Source organism: Gouania willdenowi, chromosome 5 (assembly GCF_900634775.1).
Source record: "Gouania willdenowi chromosome 5, fGouWil2.1, whole genome shotgun sequence".
Taxonomy (NCBI): Eukaryota; Metazoa; Chordata; class Actinopteri; order Blenniiformes; family Gobiesocidae; genus Gouania; species Gouania willdenowi.
In genome coordinates, this window is record NC_041048.1 from 39,635,230 (window position 1) to 39,656,098 (window position 20,869).

A 20,869-nucleotide genomic window follows, 5' to 3' on the forward strand; every position below is an offset into this window, starting at 1 on the left:
GTACCCACCCTCGGAGTCGGCCCAGCCTGTGACCTAACCCTCAGGGACGGCCCAGCCTGCGACCCAACCCTCAGGATTCGGCCCAGCCTGCGACCTAACCCTCAGGGACGGCCCAGCCTGCGAACCCACCCTCAGGGACGGCCCAGCCTGCTACCTAACCCTCAGAGTCGGCCCAGCCTGCGACCTAACCCTCAGAGTCGGCCCAGCCTGCGACCCAACGCTCAGAGTCGGCCCAGCCTGCGACCTAAACCTCAGGGACGGCCCAGCCTGCTACCTAACCCTCAGAGTCGGCCCAGCCTGCGACCTAACCCTCAGGGACGGCCCAGCCTGCTACCTCACCCTCAGAGTCGGCCCAGCCTGCGTACCCACCCTCAGAGTCGGCCCAGCCTGCGAACCCACCCTCAGGGACGGCCCAGCCTGCTACCTAACCCTCAGAGTCGGCCCAGCCTGCGTACCCACCCTCAGAGTCGGCCCAGCCTGCGAACCCACCCTCAGGGACGGCCCAGCCTGCTACCTAACCCTCAGAGTCGGCCCAGCCTGCGACCTAACCCTCAGGGTCGGCCCAGCCTGCGTACCCACCCTCAGAGTCGGCCCAGCCTGCGAACCCACCCTCAGGGTCGGCCCAGCCTGCGAACCCACCCTCAGAGTCGGCCCAGCCTGTGACCTAACCCTCAGAGTCGGCCCAGCCTGTGACCTAACCCTCAGAGTCGGCCCAGCCTGAGACCCAACCTTCAGAGTCGGCCCAGCCTGCGACCCAACCTTCAGAGTCGGCCCAGCCTGCGACCCAACCCTCAGAGTCGGCCCAGCCTGCGACCTAACCCTCAGGATCGGCCCAGCCTGCGAACCCACCCTCAGAGTCGGCCCAGCCTGTGACCTAACCCTCAGGGACCCTCAGGATCGGCCCAGCCTGCGACCTAACACTCAGGATCGGCCCAGCCTGCGAACCCACCCTCAGAATCGGCCCAGCCTGCGACCTAACCCTCAGGGACGGCCCAGCCTGCTACCTAACCCTCAGAGTCGGCCCAGCCTGCGTACCCACCCTCAGAGTCGGCCCAGCCTGCGAACCCACCCTCAGGGTCGGCCCAGCCTGTGACCTAACCCTCAGAGTCGGCCCAGCCTGTGACCTAACCCTTAGAGTCGGCCCAGCCTGTGACCCAACCCTCAGAGTCGGCCCAGCCTGCAACCTAACCCTCAGGGACGGCCCAGCCTGCTACCTAACCCTCAGAGTCGGCCCAGCCTGCGTACCCACCCTCAGAGTCGGCCCAGCCTGCGAACCCACCCTCAGGGTCGGCCCAGCCTGTGACCTAACCCTCAGAGTCGGCCCAGCCTGTGACCTAACCCTCAGAGTCGGCCCAGCCTGTGACCCAACCCTCAGAGTCGGCCCAGCCTGCGACCCAACCCTCAGAGTCGGCCCAGCCTGTGACCTAACCCTCAGGATCGGCCCAGCCTGCGAACCCACCCTCAGAGTCGGCCCAGCCTGTGACCTAACCCTCAGGGACGGCCCAGCCTGCGACCCAACCCTCAGGATCGGCCCAGCCTGCGACCTAACACTTAGGATCGGCCCAGCCTGCGAACCCACCCTCAGAGTCGGCCCAGCCTGCGACCTAACCCTCAGGGACGGCCCAGCCTGCTACCTAACCCTCAGAGTCGGCCCAGCCTGTGACCTAACCCTCAGAGTCGGCCCAGCCTGTGACCTAACCCTCAGAGTCGGCCCAGCCTGTGACCTAACCCTTAGAGTCGGCCCAGCCTGTGACCTAACCCTCAGAGTCGGCCCAGCCTGTGACCTAACCCTTAGAGTCGGCCCAGCCTGTGACCCAACCCTCAGAGTCGGCCCAGCCTGCGAACCCACCCTCAGGGTCGGCCCAGCCTGTGACCTAACCCTCAGAGTCGGCCCAGCCTGTGACCTAACCCTTAGAGTCGGCCCAGCCTGTGACCCAACCCTCAGAGTCGGCCCAGCCTGCGACCCAACCCTCAGGATCGGCCCAGCCTGCGACCTAACACTTAGGATCGGCCCAGCCTGCGAACCCACCCTCAGAATCGGCCCAGCCTGCGACCTAACCCTCAGGGACGGCCCAGCCTGCTACCTAACCCTCAGAGTCGGCCCAGCCTGCGAACCCACCCTCAGGGTCGGCCCAGCCTGTGACCTCACCCTCAGAGTCGGCCCAGCCTGTGACCCAACCCTCAGAGTCGGCCCAGCCTGCGAACCCACCCTCAGGGTCGGCCAAGCCTGTGACCTAACCCTCAGAGTCGGCCCAGCCTGTGACCTAACCCTCAGAGTCGGCCCAGCCTGCGACCCAACGCTCAGAGTCGGCCCAGCCTGCGACCTAAACCTCAGGGACGGCCCAGCCTGCTACCTAACCCTCAGAGTCGGCCCAGCCTGCGACCTAACCCTCAGGGACGGCCCAGCCTGCTACCTAACCCTCAGAGTCGGCCCAGCCTGCGACCTCACCCTCAGAGTCGGCCCAGCCTGTGACCTAACCCTCAGAGTCGGCCCAGCCTGTGACCCAACCTTCAGAGTCGGCCCAGCCTGCGACCCAACCCTCAGAGTCGGCCCAGCCTGTGACCTAACCCTCAGGATCGGCCCAGCCTGCGAACCCACCCTCAGAGTCGGCCCAGCCTGTGACCTAACCCTCAGGGACGGCCCAGCCTGCGACCCAACCCTCAGGATCGGCCCAGCCTGCGACCTAACACTTAGGATCGGCCCAGCCTGCGAACCCACCCTCAGAGTCGGCCCAGCCTGCGACCTAACCCTCAGGGACGGCCCAGCCTGCTACCTAACCCTCAGAGTCGGCCCAGCCTGCGAACCCACCCTCAGGGTCGGCCCAGCCTGTGACCTCACCCTCAGAGTCGGCCCAGCCTGTGACCTAACCCTCAGAGTCGGCCCAGCCTGTGACCTAACCCTTAGAGTCGGCCCAGCCTGTGACCCAACCCTCAGAGTCGGCCCAGCCTGCGACCTAAACCTCAGGGACGGCCCAGCCTGCTACCTAACCCTCAGAGTCGGCCCAGCCTGCGACCTAACCCTCAGGGACGGCCCAGCCTGCTACCTAACCCTCAGAGTCGGCCCAGCCTGCGTACCCACCCTCAGAGTCGGCCCAGCCTGCGAACCCACCCTCAGGGTCGGCCCAGCCTGTGACCTAACCCTCAGAGTCGGCCCAGCCTGTGACCTAACCCTTAGAGTCGGCCCAGCCTGTGACCCAACCCTCAGAGTCGGCCCAGCCTGCGACCTAACCCTCAGGGACGGCCCAGCCTGCTACCTAACCCTCAGAGTCGGCCCAGCCTGCGTACCCACCCTCAGAGTCGGCCCAGCCTGCGAACCCACCCTCAGGGTCGGCCCAGCCTGTGACCTAACCCTCAGAGTCGGCCCAGCCTGTGACCTAACCCTCAGAGTCGGCCCAGCCTGTGACCCAACCCTCAGAGTCGGCCCAGCCTGCGACCCAACCCTCAGAGTCGGCCCAGCCTGTGACCTAACCCTCAGGATCGGCCCAGCCTGCGAACCCACCCTCAGAGTCGGCCCAGCCTGTGACCTAACCCTCAGGGACGGCCCAGCCTGCGACCCAACCCTCAGGATCGGCCCAGCCTGCGACCTAACACTTAGGATCGGCCCAGCCTGCGAACCCACCCTCAGAGTCGGCCCAGCCTGCGACCTAACCCTCAGGGACGGCCCAGCCTGCTACCTAACCCTCAGAGTCGGCCCAGCCTGTGACCTAACCCTCAGAGTCGGCCCAGCCTGTGACCTAACCCTCAGAGTCGGCCCAGCCTGTGACCTAACCCTTAGAGTCGGCCCAGCCTGTGACCTAACCCTCAGAGTCGGCCCAGCCTGTGACCTAACCCTTAGAGTCGGCCCAGCCTGTGACCCAACCCTCAGAGTCGGCCCAGCCTGCGAACCCACCCTCAGGGTCGGCCCAGCCTGTGACCTAACCCTCAGAGTCGGCCCAGCCTGTGACCTAACCCTTAGAGTCGGCCCAGCCTGTGACCCAACCCTCAGAGTCGGCCCAGCCTGCGACCCAACCCTCAGGATCGGCCCAGCCTGCGACCTAACACTTAGGATCGGCCCAGCCTGCGAACCCACCCTCAGAGTCGGCCCAGCCTGCGACCTAACCCTCAGGGACGGCCCAGCCTGCGACCTAACCCTCAGGGACGGCCCAGCCTGTGACCTAACCCTCAGAGTCGGCCCAGCCTGTGACCCAACCTTCAGAGTCGGCCCAGCCTGCGACCCAACCCTCAGGATCGGCCCAGCCTGCGACCTAACACTTAGGATCGGCCCAGCCTGTGACCCAACCCTCAGAGTCGGCCCAGCCTGTGACCTAACCCTCAGAGTCGGCCCAGCCTGCGACCTAACCCTCAGGGACGGCCCAGCCTGCGACCTAACCCTCAGGGACGGCCCAGCCTGCTACCTAACCCTCAGGGACGGCCCAGCCTGCTACCTAACCCTCAGAGTCGGCCCAGCCTGCGACCTAACCCTCAGAGTCGGCCCAGCCTGCGACCCAACCCTCAGGGTCGGCCCAGCCTGTGACCTAACCCTCAGAGTCGGCCCAGCCTGTGACCTAACCCTCAGAGTCGGCCCAGCCTGCGACCCAACCCTCAGAGTCGGCCCAGCCTGTGACCTAACCCTCAGGATCGGCCCAGCCTGCGAACCCACCCTCAGAGTCGGCCCAGCCTGTGACCTAACCCTTAGAGTCGGCCCAGCCTGTGACCCAACCCTCAGAGTCGGCCCAGCCTGTGACCCAACCCTCAGAGTCGGCCCAGCCTGCGAACCCACCCTCAGGGTCGGCCCAGCCTGTGACCTAACCCTCAGAGTCGGCCCAGCCTGTGACCTAACCCTTAGAGTCGGCCCAGCCTGTGACCCAACCCTCAGAGTCGGCCCAGCCTGCGACCCAACCCTCAGGGTCGGCCCAGCCTGCGACCTAACACTCAGGATCGGCCCAGCCTGCGAACCCACCCTCAGAGTCGGCCCAGCCTGCGACCTAACCCTCAGGGACGGCCCAGCCTGCGACCTAACCCTCAGGGACGGCCCAGCCTGCTACCTAACCCTCAGGGACGGCCCAGCCTGCTACCTAACCCTCAGGGACGGCCCAGCCTGCTACCTAACCCTCAGAGTCGGCCCAGCCTGCGACCTAACCCTCAGAGTCGGCCCAGCCTGCGACCCAACCCTCAGGGTCGGCCCAGCCTGAGACCTAACCCTCAGAGTCGGCCCAGCCTGCGACCTAACCCTCAGGGACGGCCCAACCTGTGACCCAACCCTCAGAGTCGGCCCAGCCTGTGACCCAACCCTCAGGATCCCCCACCCTTTATATATATATATATATATATATATGTACACAATGAAGATTGCCATTGTAATTCACTAGTTTAAATTAGAAGAAGTAGAATTTGATAAGTTAATGTTCTGTTTTGATGTCTAATGTACAAATGTTTATGCTCTTTTTCCTCCCATTTTAATTATTTTGTTTGCATATACAAAAGCTTAGCTAACCCTTCCTTAGGGAGGACTAGTGGTGGTCACAATAAAGCTAAAATAACATATGTATTTGTTCATTTTTTTAATACAAGATTAAAAAATGCACAGTTGTTGCAAAAATGCACTATGTAGTGTTAACTTTGACAACATGCAGGCAAAACATAAATTAATATTACATTTGTGCAGTGATTACTGTATATCACTCTAATGGATGTTTAGCACTTTTTTTCTTTTAAGGAAGTTATTTATTGATTTATTTATTCATTATTTATTTTCTATTTTGATATCTATGGACAGCACAATGACATTGGACATTTTTAAAATTGTTTTAATGTGTGCTAATTTGTAACACAAGGCTTTTGAATAAGAAAAATTATTTTTTGGATGTATTGTAGCCTACAGGTATGGTTGTCTCCTCCAACCTCCAAACATTAATTTATATATTATATAAGTATTATTAAACTAAGGGCTATGTGCAGTAATATGTGATCTAAGTTTTATTAAGTTTTTGAAACTTTGGACATGTATAATCTTTGAATAAACTTATAATGAAATAAGAGGGGAAAACAAATAATTTATACATTTATATTTAAATAAGGATACATTTTTAAAAAAGTAATCAATGTAGGAAATAAAGTATGTATCTAAGTAAATAGATGAAGTAAATATTCAAGCACAAACAATGCAAACCGTATCAATGGTAACTACATATCACCCGTTGAACGTTACTGGCTGCTTCAAAAATAAACCAAAACAAATACTTCAGTATCAATTTTATCCTGAAAATATTAAGTAAAACTCGACTAAAAATTATTTATGAACTGAAGTACAAATTGACCCTAAGGGTCGGCCCAGCCTGCTACCGAACCCTCAGGATCGGCCCAGCCTGTGACCCAACCCTCAGGGTCGGCCCAGCCTGAGACCTAACCCTCAGAGTCGGCCCAGCCTGAGACCTAACCCTCAGAGTCGGCCCAGCCTGCGACCTAACCCTCAGAGTCGGCCCAGCCTGCGACCCAACCCTCAGAGTCGGCCCAGCCTGCGACCTAACCCTCAGAGTCGGCCCAGCCTGCGACCTAACCCTCAGGATCGGCCCAGCCTGTGACCCAACCCTCAGGGTCGGCCCAGCCTGCGACCCAACCCTCAGGATAAAGTACAAATTGACATCAAAGTTACCTGTCAGTACAGGACTTAAGTAAATCTACTTTTTTTTTTTTTTTAATTTATTATTATTTTTATTTTTTTTAAACTAAATAATTCCATTTCTGCAAAACAATCTGAGCAAGTGTCACATCAGAGCAAAATTATTACAAAAACAAGAGTAACACATGATAAATCAGCATTTCTTGATTTTCGTTACGTTAAAACCATTTTATATCGGCCTATATTATGAAATATATACGTTTTCGGTCCCAAACCTGATTTAAACAAACCTTGAATATAAAGCATAACATATGTTTAACTTTTTAGTGCTAAAATGATAAAATAAGGTCTATCAGATGAGAATAATTAAAACAGCTCTTACCTTGTGCCACGCGCAGGGCCATGGTCTATTTTTCTGGTCTCTGGGTCTTAAAAGTCTCTGCTGAAGTTCTGGTCCTGGTCCTGTAGAGGTCTACTGATGACTTTTCTCTGTGTTTTGTAGAGTTTTTCCACTCGTTTCTCAGCTCAAAAATGCTCACAGACGTTGAGCGCTCTGCTTTCAACTCCTCTAACTGCTCACTCAGAACGTTGAAGTTCAGCAGGTGAATTTAAATGTCGCAACCTCCTCGTTTCCATGGCTACGACGCAACTTTACGTACACACTTAAAAAACTTTTCAAGATACACGGTGATTTTTGTTTTTATTTGTGAGCATTAATATGCCCTCTCTAAATGTTGTATATGACATTTAAAAATAAAACAAATATTTACGTAGGGTCAAACGTACAGTTTTACCACGCACGTGACGTTTTCACGTTCTGTCCGTTTTTGAGTAAAAGTCATACCAATGTGCCGATGTCCCATGGACTCTGAACGCACCACCGAGATCACGTGAGGCTAGTGTTTTTCTAAGGAGGACCAAACCTGCCAAAATTTAAAATAAATGAATTAAGAAATAAAAGTAAAAATCAAAACAAAACAAAAATACAAATGTTTGTTTTGTATAAAATAAACGAATACATAAATAAAAGTTAAAGATAAAATAAAAATAAATTATATTTGTATTTTCTTTTTTTATTTCCACTTTTATTTATCAATCTATATTTAATTTTTGAACATTTTTTTTTTGCATTTATTTATTTAATGATGTATTTATATTTTAACTTTTGTTTTTCCTCCACTTATTTATTTGCATTTAATTTTCCTTTTTACGTTTATTTATTTATTCATTCAATTCTAAAATAAAAGTGAAAAATGTAGTAAAAATAAATTATATTTGTATTTTCTTTTTTATTTCCAATATCTATTTTTATTTTTTGAAAAAGATCTTTGTATTTTTGCATTTTTTTAATTTAATGATGTATTTATATTTCAACTTTTTTATTGTATTTAAGCATTTTGGCAGGTTTGGTCCTCCAATTTTTTCCAACCTTGGTGTCAGGTGGGGTCGACTGGAGTTTAAATGGGATCGCCTGGAATGTCTAGTAATTGTGTAAAAAAAAAAAATTCAAATTTTTTTACAAATTAAAATCATATACAACTTTATTCTATACTTTCACTTTGTCAAATATAAATCTGGTTAATAATAATAATAATAATAATAATAATACCCTGCAACCCTGATAAATGGGAATTAGCGGGTTTGAAGATGAATGGATGGATAATAATAATAATAATAATAATAATAATAATAATAATAATAATAATAACAATAATAATAATAATAATAATAATAATAATAATAATAATAATAATAATAATAATAATAATAATAATAAAATGCACTATAAAAAAATATCTGAGTTGGCACAACTTGGAACTTGTTACTAATATTCACCAAAAGTGATTTGTACCATGAAAACAACAATTTAATGTCTGCTTAGCTAAACAAAAGAAGCACTGAACATTACATTTGATTGGTTATTTAGTGTTTGTTAAATATAGCTCATGATGCTCAAATGTTACAAGTAACAGAAATGCATTTTTGTTAATAATGCCTGTGTTTTTTTAGATTTGTTTTTGTCAAATAAAACACTTGTATTAATAAATGAAGCCGAGTTATTAAACGTTAAATGTTGAGTTTATTGCACAAGTCTTTGTTCATTCTGTGAATAATAGGGATTTGGTTGGTTTGATGTGGTTTTACATAATAAAAACAAACCCAAATGTTGTGTTGGTTCATTAAACACCACATATGTATTTAATTGTACAAAAGTTCAATAAACATGAAGCAGATTGTGTCAGTGTTTTGTTGGAGTTTTTTTTTTATTTTTATGGAAATACTTTTTATTTAACTATCAAGCTACTTTTACTTATACTTTGCATTTATGTTTTGTAAACTTTCAAGCCTCACCTGTGTTCATTATTGTCCCCTGAAATAATCCTGACAAATAACACATTTTCAAATCTATTGAACCAACAGGGAACAAATAACATCACATTTCGCAATAAATCAAAAACTAAATTAAATTAATCACCTGCATAAAATAAACAAATGTACAGTAGAAAAGAAAAAAAAAAAGGAAAATTAATTGCACGTATTAAAATAACTAACAGGAACAAGTAACATCATGTTTCATAATGAAAGTAACATATTTCATAAATAAATCAAAACTCAAAAGCTAAACTTAAAACTCATCAGCATTAAAAACAAATGTAAAAGTACAGAAGTCAAAAATACAGAAAAAAATAAAATATTGTTTGGAATCTGAATATATATATTACTGAATTTTAGTGAAACTAGATTCACAAAATGAAAGTATAGAATTCGTTTTAATTTAATACTAATGATACTACTACTACTACTACTGATAATAATAATAATAATAATAATAATAATAATAATAATAATAATAATAATAATAATAATAATAATAATAATAATAATAAACAAATTTCAAAAATGTACTTTAATTTAGGTTGAAAAACTTTATTTGTTAATTTCTCTCTCTCACTCTCTCTCTCGCTCTCTCTCTCTCTCTCTCTCTCTCTCTCTTTTTTCACTTGTCTGCACATGCTGTCAAAGGTCAACACTACAAGAAGTGCAATCATTATGAGACAGCAATGCATGTTTTGTTATTGCAATAAAATAAATTGATTTATTTTATTGCTTAATAATTGTGACCATCACCAGCCCTCCCTAAGGAAGGGTAAGAAATTATTTATCATAGGGAGGATATAAAAAGGGAGAGTAGTGTTACACCTAAGTGGAGGGGGAGGGGGAGGGGAAAGGGAGCAGGGAGGAGAGACTCAAGGTAGGAAATAGAAAGGGTGGAGTAGAATAGATTATTTTACAGTGAGGGTGAGATGTGAAGTTGTAGAATATATTGTGCTTATTATGTTGTATAATCAAGCCAGTATGGTGACAAGTTTAGCTATAATGGTGGTGGCTGTGAACAGGAGGAATGAGTGAGTGGTAGTACCTAAAGCAGGTATTTGGGATTAACGTGTCGAAAGTTAAGCCCAGTATGAGTTTTATCCCACATCCCAAGGCGTGCCAGTGCATCGTAGACCAGTATATGTGCAAAAACTGCTACCGCAAACCCAGGAACTGCCCCGGGCCCGCAGATGCAGCCAGGCCAGCAGAAAGAGTGGGGGCTAAGGAGCCCCAGGCCACCCCCCACGGCCGAGCAGCCCCCCAGACGCCCCCGAGATCCCAGGCCGAGAAGCAGCCACTGTCCCCCACACACACATCCAAGGAAGCCCCAAGCAGCCTAGCACCCAGCGCATCCCGCCCCCCCCCGCACCCACTCACACCCAAGCACCCAACCCCCCAAGGGGAGGGCCCAAAGAGCCCCCCGCCCGAGACCCCAGCAGAGGAGGGCACCAAGGGGACGCTGCAAGTTGCCCCGCCGGCCCCCAGGAGCACCGACCGAGCACCCCAGAGTGCGCCAGATCGCCTTTCCTTGATGCCGCCCGCGCGATGATCCCCAGACAGCCCCAGACTCTCTCTCTCTCTAGTACCCCCTGTAGTGCCATCGCGTACCCCCAGCGGTCTGCAACCTTTATTCTCAAAGGAGCCTTTTTGCCTAATCTCATCTGGATTAAAATCCTTCCGGAGCCGAAAAAAGTAACTTCTAAATAAAGACAATACAGTGTATAACATTTTTCTATTCTATACAGTTAAAATAATATTGAATAATTTTACGAGTTAATGGATTTGAAGGGCTACAAAAAATAACTTGAATTTGATAACACATGATCATGTCGTTCAGCACATGCTAATTGCTAATTTGTTGCAACATATCAAGCATGCATATTAAGCCGGAATGTTGGCAATTAATTAAATCTTTTCCCACACAAATAAAATCTCTATTTTCTTCCAAAATAGTCTTTTTGTTAGTTTAGTTATCTTCATAACTTAAGGTTAGTCACAGGTACAGGAAAGTTGATGGTCAGTAGAGAAGTTGCAGGAGATGAAGTAAGGAGGAGGTGGCACTTATTGCACAATGTCATTTATTTTTAGGTCAACAAATTGGTTTATTATAATCTATTTGAAGTTAATGTCATTAATCATCAATACCCTCTGTAAGAAATAACAATTCATTATTTTAATATTTTTTTTAAAGCTATAGTGAGCCATTGCAAAAGAGTCAAAGAGCCACACGAGGCTCCAGGGCCGCAGGTTTCAGACCCCTGGTATACCACGTACCCCCATTTAATAAACAGTGGCTTAAAAAATAAACCATCAAGGTGATTACAATAAGTTGTATTCAGAAACAAGCAAACAAAACAAACAAAAAAAACCCTGATAATGGGAACAGTGGGACGAGTGGCGCACATGGAGGAGGAATGACGCGGTGGAAGGGGCGTGGTCTCCGCCTCTCAGCGCAGATGCGCAGCGCTCAGACGCAGCGGAGCTGAATTATAATAATGTGAGCAGACGGAGCAGCAGCAGCATTAGTAGCAGCAGCATTAGTAGCATTAACTGAGTGGGATTCTTCCTTTGGTTAAAGATAGGATCTCTCCCTGAAGGATCTGATGTGGATTTGGTGCAGGAATGGTTTGCATTTGGAGCATGGAGACATGTGAAGGCATCGGTCATGATCTGCTGTGGTAAGAGACGTCCTTTCCTTTCCTTCTTTTCCTTTCCTTCATTCCTCACAGGCCGAGTGTTAAACATTATATTTACACACACATGAACACACACACACATGAACACACACACAGCGGTGTGTTATTATAGCAGCTGTATTTCATATGTGGAGCTGCTTTATGATGGAGGCAGTCTGACACACCTGCGACATGTTATGGCTTTAATTTATGAATACAGTCTAGATCATCATCATCATCATCATCATCATCATCATCATCATCATCACCACCACCACCGTGAGCAGTGTGCACCCATGATGATGCAGATGCTGCACGCCGGGTTAAACACATGCTCCAAGCCTGTAACAGAGATGCACGCACTGAGGGAGGGGGGGAGGGGGAAGGGGGGGGCGGCTGGGGGGGGGTTAATGTGTGCGTGCCAACACTTACAGCCAACGTGCCATTCAAATGGAAGCAGCTGAGTCTGAATTTAAATGTGCCGTTAAAGGGAATACACAAGTTCACCCTGTTGCTGCATGGCAGACCACTGTCTCTCTCTCTCTCTCTCTCTCTCTCTCTGTGTGTGTGTGTGTGTGTGTGTCTGCATGTTTCTTCTCATGCTGCAGTGCTAAACCCTGTCATTAACAGATTCCTGAGGGCCAAATGTAGGAGAAATCTCACCCTGTGTTAAAGCCCCCAAAGTAAACAAAAACTACAAAAATTACAAAACAACAACATAAATACACAGAAACTCAAAATAACACAAAACAACAATGTCACAAAATGTCTCAGAAAGACACCAAATTTCTGAAAATGACAACAAAAGTACACAAAAAGACGAGAACACAAAAAATGACTCCGCAAACCCACAGTACTGCAAATAATCAAACCGACAACAAAAATACGCAAAAAATACAACAGCAAGACTACAAGACTAAAATAAGAATTACAGCACTACAAAAAAATACAGTAAAGGGCAAGAAAAACACAGAAAATACATACTCCAGAAGCACACAGAACTACTACAAAAATCAACAACAGAAATACACAAAACAACTCCAAATAACACAAAACACCAACGAAAATATGCAAAATGACTCAAAAAACCCCTCAAAATTACAGTAAATTACACCAAAAGACAAGAAAAACACCAAAAAGACAGAACAAATACACAATACTACTCCAAAAGAGATACATTTTACTGGAAAACACACAAAAGGACAACAGAAATAGACATGATGAACAAACATACACAGAATGAGAAAAAAAACACACAAAATTACTTTAAAAATACAACAAAAGACAAGAAAAACACCAACAGATACAAATACAACTACAGCAAGAATGAACTAAAATATTCTTAAAGAATTACAACTCTACAAATAAAACACAGTAAAAGACAAGAAAAACACAGAAAAATACTCCAGAAACACAGAAAACGACTACACTGCAAAACCACAGTACTACAAACAAACAAAGCGACAACAAAAATACACAAAAAATATGGCTACAAAAAAGATTAATTTTACAGGAAAATACACAAAATGACAACATAAATGCACATAAACAAACATGGAAGGACAGAAAAACACACTTAATGACTCTAAAAACTCTTTGTTGTTTCCTGTGTTAATGCACAGATTGCTCATTATTCTGAATGCTGACATTACATAATGTGGCCCTTCTTCGATGGGGCCAAATGTAGGAAAGTTCTCACCCTGTGGGTCATTTGGTGTCTTCAGGGTGATTCACTGTGATTCCACCCTTTGCTGCTGCTGCCTGGGAAACACCTCAGTTTTCACACCAGGATTTTCTTCCCCAGTCCACACTCGTGTTTGAGGGTCTTTAGTGAGAACAGAATGCTTTGCTTTGCTGTTTTACAGAAGGTGGAAAACCAGACGGGAAAGCTTTCAGGTTCAATTATATCTGGATTCATGGGATTGTAACACATGCTGTTTGTTTGGATTCACAGGCTTTTAACCAAGTGGCGTTCATAGACTAATAATAGATCACAAAACATAAACTACTATATTGATTCTCTAACTGGAAACCTGTAGATCAGGGCTGTGGAACTCATTTTAGTTCAGGGGCCAAACACAGAACAGTTTGACCTCAAGTGGAAAACAAGTGATAACCACATTTATTTATTCATCTGAATAATATCCACTGTTATCCTGGAAGTTTATTATTATTTGTCACTTAAAGATGAAAATCATTGTTTTAATCAGAAATAAAATGGGTTCAAAGTGACCAAAAATGGTGGAAAATGTGGTGAAATGGGATTTAAAAAACCACAGAAATTGGTGAAAAGTAGCAATTTAGAGTGGGCAAAAACAGAAAGTAGTAAAAAGGGTTCAAAGTGTCAATATTGGCTTTAAAGTATAAATAAGTAGTATAAACTGGCATATAATGGGCATGACAAATTGTGAATGTGGTTAAATTGGCAAAAATAAGCATGAAATATGGTTAAAAGAGGTTAAAAGTGACAATAATGGCTCAACATATGTTACATGAGGTGGAAATGTGGTGGAAATGGTTTATAAGTGCCGACAATGTCTTGAAAGTTGGAAAAATGTGCAGAAAAGGCATTGAAATTTGATGGAGAAGTGTCAAAAATGGGAGTAATGTAGCAAAAATACATTAAGGAGCAAAAAATATGGCAAGAAAAAGTGATGAAATAGGTTAGAATTTGCAAAGTTTGGTGTAGTTGCAGAAAAAAGGTTAACAAAAAAAGCGAAAATGGGCTCAAATTGTTCAAAAAACATTCTTACTTTCTTGATGGCATCTGGTGACCCCCTCTTAGTGTCTCGCGACCCATGGGGTCCTGACCCTAAGGTTGAGAACTTCTGGACTATAGATCACTTAAAAATGACTTCTCTAACTGGGAACCTGTAGATCAGGGCTGTGGAACTCATTTCAGTTCAGGGGCAACTAGTGATTCAACATTAATGAGCCCTAGTTTGCATAAATGATGAATAAATTATGTATATTCAAGCAGTAAGTGACACATTAGTCCCTGCAGGAGCTTCACTTTACTTTTCCTTGATTTTGTGACCATTTTTTTTTTTTAATTCGGTGAAATTTTGTGAAACAAGTTGAAGAAAATTGCAGGATTTGGGGAAAATTGAGAGTTCTTTCAATGATTTGAGATTAAAACTGACAAATATTGCGATGTTTCATCAAATATGTGAGTTTGGAGGAACTGATGAATACATATTTTATTTATCTGTGTGTGTGCGTGTGCGTGTGTGAGACCTGTATATGCAGCTCTTTGTGCAAACAACAAACATAAGCAACAATACAACGGATGCTGAAAGACTTCAACTGTCATCTGTTTGGGTAAAATGATATTTCTCTAAATTCTGATTTAGTTCACTTAAGGAAAGTGAATCTGAATTTTGAGAACTGAACATCATTCAATCTTGTTTCAAATTTTAGAATGAAGTTAAAAGTTTCAAATTTAAACACAGTATTCAAAGTAAATATGGTAAATACAGTTTCAAAACACTAAATACAATTTAACTTCATGTATTTCAATTCTATAAAGCCCTTATTCAACGTGTTTCAACATTATTTTCATAAACAAAGAATCTAAACCTATTCTACTTTTATTTTAACATTAGCCTAAAATCACGATCTATCACCACATTGAGCTCAGTTCAGATTATACATTTTAAAAGCTCAGATTAGCCACTTGGTGTAATGCTCCAATGATTCTTAAAGCTAAATATAAGATTACACGATACCAGTTAATAATCTACGTACGAAGCTATATTTATCGTAGCTGGAGTTTTAAAACACAGAAAACAACATTATACTTACTTTTCAGAACTCTTTGCAGAATTGTGTGCATGGAGATAATCGTCCATTGGAAAACAGCTAAGCTAACAGCTAACAGTGGAAGTCTTTCAACGTGCATTGTGATGCTAATGTCCATTTTGTGGCTTTTGCATTCATGTTTTTCTGTTTGCATTTGTGTTTTGTGACTTATGCATTACTTTTGTGGTGTTTGCATTAGTTTTGTGGCTTTTGCATTTGTGTTTTTCCTTTCGTATTTGTGTTTTGTGACTTTTGCATTTGTTTTTCTGTTTGCGTTGGTTTTGTGACTTATGCATTAGTTTTGTGACTTATGTATTAGTTTTGTGACATGCATTCATGTTGTGGCTTTTGCATTTGTGCTTTTCTCATTTGCATTCATGTTTCACCATTTGCATTCGTGTTTTTTGTTTTTGGAATTCGTAACTGAGCCCCACGCTCCATCAAAAAGCAGCAGCAGCAGCAGCAAAGGGAGAGTTCACCCACAATGGTTAGAAAACACAAAAGCAACAGATAGCATCAAGCTGTGTATATGCGTATCTGAATGAAGTCAAATCATGGCCTCGGGTGCATTTCTTTAACCAGACTAAAAACAAAAGGCCTCAAAGTGGATTACAGTTCTGGAAACGTCACAACAGCAGATAAACACTGGGATCCCTCCAGGTGTTACAGAGCAAAGGGAAAACATGGAGGAATAATCTTCTCAGACATAAGAGCCACATTCCGATCTTTATTACCCCCCCCCCCCCCCCCCCCCCGCACGCCTCCGTCACAGCTTAGCAGAATCCAGGTGGATACCAGCAGCAGCAGCAGCAGTAGCTGCTTTACTATGTGTTGTTTTGGTGTCAAACAGGCAAAGTTTGAGCAGAAATACCATGCATGGTTGTCTGGAAGAAATCGTATTAAAACAACGGGGTCATCTGACCTTTCATAAACTCAACTTAATCTTCTGACTTTCTCACTTCAACATTTCTGTTCCTCTCGTCGTTATCTCACCTGCAGCTTGTGCAGCATCCCCGCATTGCTCAGATCGAGGTCACAGATGAATTTCTCAGAGTTTCAATAACAACAATGGACGTTCTGTCGTCCTGTTTTGTTCCAGGGCTAATGCTTTGAAGAGCCTCTGTGTGTTTTTCAATGTGCAGCCACAGCGTGAGATGTTTCAGTAACACTGATGATCTACTTCTAGTAGTCATTTTTCACAGCAATAATAGCACAAGGTCTTTGGATCTCAAAAGATCAACAAATTGCAAAAAAAAAAAAAAAAAACAGGCCCAGACAGCTGGAGTTGAGTTTTAGCAGCTGTGGGTCTAGAGCAGTTGTAGTCAACTGCAAAACTCCAAAGTAAAAGCACAAAATGACATTAAAATGCACAAAACAACAGCAAGAATACACTAAAATGTACTGAAAAAATTACAGCACTACAAAAAAATACAGTAAAAGATAAGAAAAACACAGAAAATACTCCAGGAACACACAAAACCACTACAAAAATTAACAAAACGACAACAGAAATATACAAAATGACTAAAAAAGCTTCCAAAATTACAGAAAACAAAAGTACACTAAAAGACAGGAAAAAACCCCAAAAATGACTCCACAAACACACAGCTCTACAAACAAACAAAGCAACAACAGAAATACACAAAAAATACTCAAAAAATGCAAAATGACAACACAAATACTCATTATTATTCCAAAAGAGAAACATTTTACAGGAAAAATACACAAAAGGACAACAGAAATGCACAAAATAAACAAACACAGAATGACAGAAAAACACACAAAATTATTGTTATTGTTGATGCTAAAATAAATTATATTAAAATACACAAAACAACAGTCTGTGATATTGTCCAAAAACATGCAATTAAGGCATTTATGATATTGGGTCTGATTTTGAATAAAAAAGAAAAAAATCCCTTGTTCTGTATTAAAATGTGATTTCTGTATTTTTCATCCGGTTTCTGTGATCACGGAGAATTGGAGACCCTACTATTCTTACATTAATTTAAATATGAACCCAGAGGTTGTTTTTATCTCATGTAGACATGTAGCATAAGAGTTTGAATGGATTGGACATATTTGTCTGTTGGTAAACTTTGTAGACTCTGGTGAGAAATAACATAAATGCGTGATATTGTCCTGAAAAATGCATGTGAGGCATTTTACGTGTCATGTTGGGGCCTAATTTTGAATAAAAAGATTTTCAGAACGTGAATTCCATCAGTTTTCTTTGGTCAGTTTTCTGCAATCACTGAAAGTTAGAGGCTCTGTGGGTCTTAAAGAAGTTTCTACCAGCTGAGTGTCATCATGACTGATGACTGCGTTGCATTATCTCTAACTGTCATTTAGCTTCACTTTAGATAAAAATGTGGTATTATGGTGGTTCCTGATCTGTCTAATATCTTATCCAGCTTTCCGCAGTGATGATGGTGTGGCGACCTTGTCTAGAAGGAGTCGTGTTGTGCCGCGCTCTGGTTACCATTTGTATTTTCTGACAACAGCAGCAGCTGTGTCAACAGCAACAGTCAACATGAGGGCTGCAACCTCACCTGTCCATGTAGAGACGTCAGCTGCAGCTCCAGTACACACTTCTCCTGTTACACTATCAGAAACAAGCTGTTACAGGTCCTGTAGATCAGCGGTTCTAAACCTTTTCAGCCCCTGACCCCCAAAATAAAGGTTCCAGAGAGCGAGGAGCCCCACTGTAGCTGAAGGTGGTTGAACACAGACATGAACATTGAAGAACAGTCATGTGGAGACAGGACCATCTATAAGGGGGAATAAAGGGGAGAGATTTTTGGGGTCCATCCATAAAGTCAGTAAAATGATGGTCTATTGTTCTATGAATCTGTGATAACCACATTTATTTATTCATCTGAATAATATCCACTGTTATCCAGGAACATTTATTATTATTTGTGCCATAGCATATAGTCATCTTAAAGATGTAAATCCTTGTTTTAATCAGAAATATTAAAAGTGGCCAAAATGGACAAAGAAATGTGATAAAAAGGGCTCAAAGGGTCAATATTGGCTTAAAAGTGGCAGAAATGAGGATGGGGTAATATAATTTAAAATTAATGTGAATGACAAATCATGAACGTGGTTAAATTGGCAAAAATAAGCATGAAATATAGTGAAAAGAGGTTAAAAGTGATAATAATGGGTCAACACGTGACATTAGGTGGAAAAGTGGAGGAAAGGGTTTATAAGTTGCCAAAAATTTGCGCCATATAATATTGTATATCTTGAAAATGTAAATCTTTGTTTCAATCAGCATATAATGGGTTAAAAGAAGCCAAGAATGGTGGAAAAGGTGGTAAAATGGGATTTTAAAAACCACAGAAATTGTTTAAAATTGCAAACTACAGTGGCCACAAATGGACAGAAAAAGTGGTAGAAAGTACTAATATTGGAACAATTAGTTTATACTGACAAATAATGGGCATGGCAAATCATGAGCGTGGTTAAATTAACCAAAATAACCATGAAATATGGTGAAAAGAGATTAAAAGTGACAACAATGGATCAATATATGCAACATAAGGTGGAAAAGTGGTAGAAGGGTTTATAAGTGCTGAAAATGTCTTGAAAGTTGAAAAAATGTGCAGAAAAGTGATGGAGAAGTGGCAGAAATGGGAGTAATGTAGAAAAAATTTATTAAAAGGAGCAAAAATATGACAATAAAAAGTGATTAAAATAGGTTAGAATATGGCAAGTTTGGTGTAGTTGCAGGAAAAGGGTAAAAATAAGCAAAAATGGGCTCAAATTGTAAAAAAGGCATCTGGTGACCCCTCCCCTGTGTCTCACGACCCCAAAGGTTGAGAACCACAGCTGTATATAAATGCTGAGGGGAATGACGTCCTGCTGCTGGGGCTCTGGGGTCTAATAAAAGCTGACAGTACAAAATATGAATCACTACCAAGAGAGGAACGATCTGCAGGAGAAACTGTTTTTATTACCCTGAATGTTGCTTTATTTTATAACACATTTAAGATATAAAATGAGCCGCGCTGCTTCCCGTGTAGACCTTCCTGGATCCGTCCCACCAGCTATGGAGCCCTTCGGACTAGAATATTAAACTCCTCCCTGATTTGCATTCGTGTGATGCGCGCTGCACTGGGGCAGCACAGCTCATGTTTTAATCAGTGCTGCTAGTATCCGTATCTCCATCAGCTCGCGGACGCGTCCAAGTCAACATCCGTTTGATGCCAGCGCGGCTTTGGATTCTCTTCGTATCTCCTTTGATGTTTCCTTTGATGCTGATTTGCTGTGACACGGTTTATCTTATCTTCCATTGTGTCGCTGACAGGCCACAGCACTTATCTGTGTCATGTGAGGCGTGCATGCCTCCACGGCTTCACATCAGATCTTACACAAGTTTGAATTTGACTGTAAGCAGAGGGGGGTGCTGACCTTTGACCTTTGCATAAAGAATTAACTGTTGTTGTTCTTATGCATTTACTATATCAGCATTGGTTGTTTGATATTGGTTCTACTTTACGTCTGTGATAGACTCTGGCACTGACTGTAATCCTCAGTTATTTTATTTTATCTCGTCGGTTTGAATTAGAAAACTTATGACTAAATGTATTTGTCATCTTGTAAATGTTTCTGTCAGTTTGTGTGCTTTTAGAGTCATTTTGTGTCGTCATCGTTGAATCATTTTATGTCATTGTGTTAGAAATATGTGTTTTTATCATGATTTGATGATTTAAACCTTGACCGTTGCAGAAGCTCCTGGTTATTCATTCATCTACAGGGTTTTTATTCGTTCTGAGCTTTTGAGACATTAAACACGCTGGAGATTAGGTTTCTTTATTTTGTGCATTTTTGTTGTTTTCATATATTTATTGTAGTTATTTTTTAGTTATTTATTTCTAGTCACCTTGTCAGTTTATGGAGTCATTTTGTATATATTTGTTGAGATTTTGTGTATTTTTTTTCTGAGTGATTTTGTGCATTTCTGTATATTTGTTTAGCTTTTTTATTTTTATTATTATAATTGTATTTGTCGTCATCGTGTTAGGTTGTGGAGTAATTCTGTATAGATTTATTGTGATATTATCTTTTGCTATTTTCTTTTTATAGCTTTTATAGCTTTTTTGTGTTGGTGGTGTTGTTTTTAGTGTCATTTTATTGTCGTTTTTTTCTGTGCTTTTGGAGTCATTTTGTGCGTTTACTTTGGGGGCCGAACAAAATTAGGCTGAGGGCCGCATGTGGGCCCCATTAGTTGAGCTTTTATGAATTGTTGTTTTCCTTTTTTATGTATTTTTGCAATTTTTGGGGTTTTTTGGAGTCATTTTGTTTTAATTAGAAAAGTTGTGACTAAATGCATTAAAGTCTATTAGATAGTTGCACATTGAACTAGTAAGACATGGGTTTATTTCTTAATTTCTATGCTTCTTTATGATGG

At 43.6% G+C, this 20,869-nt stretch overlaps 1 protein-coding gene across 2 annotated transcripts in view; it reads left to right on the forward strand.

Annotated features, from left to right (window-relative positions):
- Positions 1-11,464: 11,464 nt before the first annotated feature.
- The window catches only part of ccdc120b (coiled-coil domain containing 120b), a 31,412-nt gene continuing 22,007 nt past the window's right edge, over positions 11,465-20,869 (forward strand). For both annotated transcript variants that reach the window (XM_028447512.1, XM_028447513.1), the window contains exon 1: positions 11,465-11,652. The gene's annotated coding sequence lies outside the window, so the exon portion shown is untranslated. The remainder of the gene's footprint in view (positions 11,653-20,869) is intronic.